We start from the raw sequence: 5,246 nt of genomic DNA on the forward strand, positions 1-5,246 counted from the left end.
TGGAATGCCTACCGAAGATCCTCATCTTCACTTAAGACTGTTTATAAAGGTGAGTCTGTTTATAAAGGTGAGCGTTTCTTTCAAGCTAGCCGGAGTACCCAAAGATGTGATATGATTAAATTTGTTCCCATATTTGCTAAGGGACAGAGCTTAAGCCTGGTGGAACTCATTGCCACCAAATTTAATTTCCACATGACAAGAGTTAGTAGAGAGGTTCCTCATGAAGTATTTCCCGCCTAGCAAGAATGCTAAGTTGAGGAACGAAATTACTACTTTCCAACAATGGATGATGTGTCATTGTATGAAGCATGGGAAAGGTACAAATAATTATTACAGAAATGCCTTCATCACGGAGTCCCTCATTGTATCCAACTTGAGACGTTCTATAATGGTCTCAATGCCCACACGAGGATGGTAGTGGACTCTCCTGCTAACGATGCTATCCTTTCTAAGTCTTATAACGAGGCTTACGAATCATCGAGAGGATTGCGAGTAACAATTATCAATGGCCAACCAATTGAGCAGCGTCAGGAAGACGAGTCACTGAATACATGAAGTGGACGCTCTTACTTCACTTGCATCTTAGGTATCTTCGATCTCCTCAATGCTCAAGAATTTTACCACTAATGGGTTTAATAATTTTGCAGCTCAGTCACCCAATCAATTTGAAAGTATAGCCTATGTCTATTGTGCGGAAGGACATTTGTTCGAAGAATGTCCATCAAACCCAGAATCCATGTATTACATAGGTAACCAGAACTAAAATCGTGGAAGGCAATGACTGTAATCCAACTTCTATAACCCATCATGGCGAAACCACCTAAATTTTTCCTGGAGTAACCAATGGGCTAGAACCAGTAACACTTATGCACAACCCAGGCTGACTTAGCCACCTATTTCCCCTCAACAAGTTTAAAAACCAACCCAAGCTGAACCTTCCAATAGCTTAGAGAACCTATTGAATGCATATATGGCAAAAAAAGATGCCACTCTAAGGAATTTAGAGAATCAAGTGGGTCAACTTACTACTGAACTTAGAAACCATCCACAAGGTGTTTTACCTAGTGATACGAAGAATCTGAGGAATCCTAGGAAGGAGCATTATAAAGCGTTGACATTAAGGAGCGGAAAGACGTTAGAGCTCAACACTGTTGAAGTTGAAGAGGAGCCAGCTGATGCTCAAGACTCAATGGAAGTGCAACCAAGTGTTGAAATTCCAAATTAAACGAAACCAAAATCTGCAAAATCAAATAAGGTAACTTCTGAATTAGTTTATTTTGATAAAATAACAACTTTGTTAGATGTAGAATTGCCATAAAAGATGAATTAACTAGTTCCAGTAAAGAAGCCTTCACCACCCTACCTTCAAAGGCTTCAAAAGCAGAAGCAGGAACTCCAATTCAAGAAGTTCCTAGACGTACTCAAGCAACTTCATATCAACATTCCATTAGTTAAAGCACTTGAACAAATGTCAAACTATGTCAAATTCATGAAGGATATCCTGTCTAAAAATTGATGACTAGGAGAATTTGAGACGGTAGCCCTAATGAAGGAATGCAATGCATATCTTCAAGACAAACTACCTCCAAAGTTGAAAGGTTCTGGATGTTTTACCATACCTTGCAACATTGGAGAAACTTATTGTGGTAAGGAACTATGTAATTTGGGTGCGAGTCTCAACTTGATGCCTATGTCAATATTTAGGAAGTTAGGGATAGGTGAAGTTAGACCTACTATAGTTACACTTTAATTACCAGATTGATCCATAGCACATCCAGAAGGAAAAATCGATGATGTATTGGTACGTGTAGAAAAATTTATATTTCATGCTGACTTTGTTATTATAGAATTTGAAGCAGATAAAGAAGTGCCAATCATCCTAGGAAGGCCTTTCCTAGCAACTAGAATAACCCATATTGATGTGCAAAAGGGCGAGCTTACTATGCGTGTTTAGGACGATCAGGTAACATTTAATGTTTTTAAGTCTATGCGATTTCTTGACACAATTGATGATTGTTCTGCAGTGTCTGATTTAGAGGAATTAATCATGGAAAAGGAACTCAACTATGTTGAGGACCCGTTGGAGCAAATTTTGATATCAGACCTCCAAGTGATAAAGGGGAGGATGAATACTTAGCTTTGCTAGAAGCTAATAAAAAGGGAATTAATTTTCAATCTTGCTTTGAATCTTTGGAGTTAGAGAAAAGCGATTATGCCTAACCAAAAGCGTTGATTGATGAGCCATCTAAACTAGAACTGAAGGTACTTCCCTCACATTTAAAATATGTTTATTCACGTAACACTTCTAGTTTTCCTGTGATTGTTTCAGCGGAATTAACTGTAGAGCAAGAAAAGAAACTTATCCTAGTATTGAAACAATTCAAGAAGTCTATAGCTGGACCATAGTTGATATTCGTAGAATTAGTCCATCTGTATGCATGCACATGATCATCCTAGAAGATAGCGAAAATGGACGATTGATGGAAAATAAAGATTGAATCCCATCATGAAGGACGTGGTAAAGAAAGAAATCATCAAGTGGTTAGATGCAGGTATAATTTTCCCCATTTTAGACAGTTTGTGGGTAAGTTCGATCTAGTGCATGCTAAAGAAAAGAGGTATTACTCATTTTCTTTTTCCATTCTTGGACCAGATGCTGGATAAACTCATGGGGCGAGACTGTTATTATTTTCTCAATGGATACTCGAGGTATAATCAGATTACAGTAGCACCAGAATCAACACAAGACAATATTCACCTGTCCGTACGGTACATTTGCATTTAGACGTATGCCATTTGGTTTATGTAATACACCTACTAAATTTTAAAGATGTATGATGTCGATTTTTAATAACATGGTTGAAAAGTACTTGGAAGTGTTTATGGATAATTTTTCAGTGTTTGGAGACACTTATGATGATTGCTTAGCCAATCTAGCCAAGGTACTGAGGCGATGCGAAGAAACAAACCACGTACTTAACTGGGAAATGTGTCATTTCATGGTACGATAATGTATTGTTCTATGGCATCGGATAACAAGACATAAATTTGAGGTAGATAAAGAAAAGGTAGATGTTATTGAGAAACTTCCACCTCTAACATCTGTAAAAAGGTGTTAAAAACTTTTTGGGCCACGCTAGTTTCTATCAAAGATTTATCGAGGATTTCTCCAAAATTACTAAACCTTTATGCAAATTATTGGAGGACACGATGTTCAAATTCGATGAGGAGTGTTTAAAAGCTTTCAATGATTTGAAAGCCTGGTTAGTTTTAGCACTAGATAATCATCATACCAGACTGGGATTTTCCATTTGAATTGATGTGTGATCCAAGTGACTTTCCGATAGGAGCTGTTATGGGCCAGTGAAGGAACAAAGTTTTTCATCCTATCTACTATGCAAGCCAAACTCTGACGGGAGTTCAATTGAATTATACGGTAACAGAGAAATAGTTACATCCTATTATGTTTGCTTTTGACAAGTTTCGATCTTATCTTGTAAGTACCAAAGTGATTGTCTATACGAACCATTCGGTAATTAAGTATTTACTTGCCAAGAAAGACACTAAGCCAAGATTGATCTGATGGGTGCTTCTACTTCAAGATTTTGATCTAGTAATTCAAGATCGAAAGGGAGTAGAAAACCAAGTAGCAGACCAGTTGTCCAGATTGGAGCCGTAAGAAGGGAATTCTCCACTTATACCTATTTAGGAGACATTCCCAGATTAACACATATTAAAGGTAAATCATGTCCATAATAACCCTTGGTTTGCTGATATTGCTAACTAGTTAGCTTGTGGTTTGATGTCGATTGATAAGACGTATCATCAAAATAAAAAGTTTCTTCATAATGTGAAGTACTATTTCTGGGAAGAACCATACTTGTTTAAAAAGTGTGTAGATCAAATAATCAGGAGATGCGTGGTAGAAGATGAAGTACATAAGATTCTACATCATTTCCACTCAGCTTTGAGTTAGGGACACTTTGGAGGTACAAGCACTGCAGTCAAAGTATTGCAAGCATGATTCTTTTGGCCAACATTATTTAAAGACGCGTATGCTTACGTAAGGAGCTGTGATCGATGTCAAAGGGTTGGAAATGTCACCAACAAAAATGAGATGCCCCGAATAAACATCATTGAGGTAGACTTATTTGATGTTTGGGGTATTGACTTTCTCAGTCCTTTCCCTCCATCTTTTGGTCACAAGTACATATTGGTAGCAATAAACTACGTATCTAAGTTGGTTGAGGTCGAGGCATATCCGACGAACGATGCTAAAGTTGTAATGAAATTTCTATAGAAGCATGTGTTCACAAGGTTTGGAACCCCAAAAGCTATCATCAGTGATGAAGGGTCCCATTTTGTGAACAAATGGTTGAAATGGTTACTCGATAAACATAGAGTAAAGCATAAGGGTACCATCCGTAGACGAATGGGCAAGCTAAAATGGCAAACAAAGAGATCAAAGACATACTCGAGAAGTTAGTTTGCCTGAACCGACTAGATTAGACAATGCTTTATGGGCCTATAGGACAACACACAAGACACTTTGAGGGATGCACCCTATAGGTTGGTTTTTGGGAAAGCCTGTCATCTGCCCTTGGAGTTAGAGCACAAAACTTACTAGGCAGTCCAACAACTCAACTTGGATCTTAAGCTTGCTAAAGTGGAACGGATGCTCCAACTCAATGAGTTATTAGATTTCTGAATATTCTCATGCGAGAATGCCAAATTACTCAAGAAAAGACTTAAGAGATGGCATGACAAGCACATTCGAGTTCGAGAATTTGAAGCAGGTCAGCAAGTCTTGTTATTTAATTCCAGATTAAGGTTCTTTCCAAGTAAGTTAACATCACATTAGTCGTGTCCCTTTATGATTCACCAAGTTTATCCATATGGAGTTGTCGAACTTCAGAATAAGGGATGTAATTTTTGAGTCAATGCTCAACGCTTAAAACATTACTAGGAGGATAAACATGAACGGGATCAAATCTCGTTCATTTTATCGTATACTTAATTTTTCGTGTTTTTCTTTTTAAATAAATGATGTAGGGTATATTTTCAGGATTAGTATGTTTAAATAAATTCTGTCTAGGAGATTGGAACTTAAGCGGGAGCGCTTGTGACCCCTCTAATCTTTCCTGGGAATTGATCTTAACATAATCTTCTGAGAAATTACCCCCTAAATGGCAAAATAAATTTTTAGTTTTTCAAATAAAAAGTTCAATTTTGATCTAAGTCTTAAT

General features: G+C 37.4%; 1 non-coding gene across 1 annotated transcript; it reads right to left on the reverse strand.

Annotated features, from left to right (window-relative positions):
- Positions 1–250: 250 nt before the first annotated feature.
- LOC121220628 (small nucleolar RNA R71) lies at positions 251–356 on the reverse strand. The gene has a single exon (XR_005917848.1). It is a non-coding gene; the product is annotated as a small nucleolar RNA R71 (small nucleolar RNA).
- Between the last annotated feature and the right edge of the window lie 4,890 nt (positions 357–5,246).

The sequence above is a fragment of the Gossypium hirsutum genome, chromosome D08, assembly GCF_007990345.1.
Source record: "Gossypium hirsutum isolate 1008001.06 chromosome D08, Gossypium_hirsutum_v2.1, whole genome shotgun sequence".
Taxonomy (NCBI): Eukaryota; Viridiplantae; Streptophyta; class Magnoliopsida; order Malvales; family Malvaceae; genus Gossypium; species Gossypium hirsutum.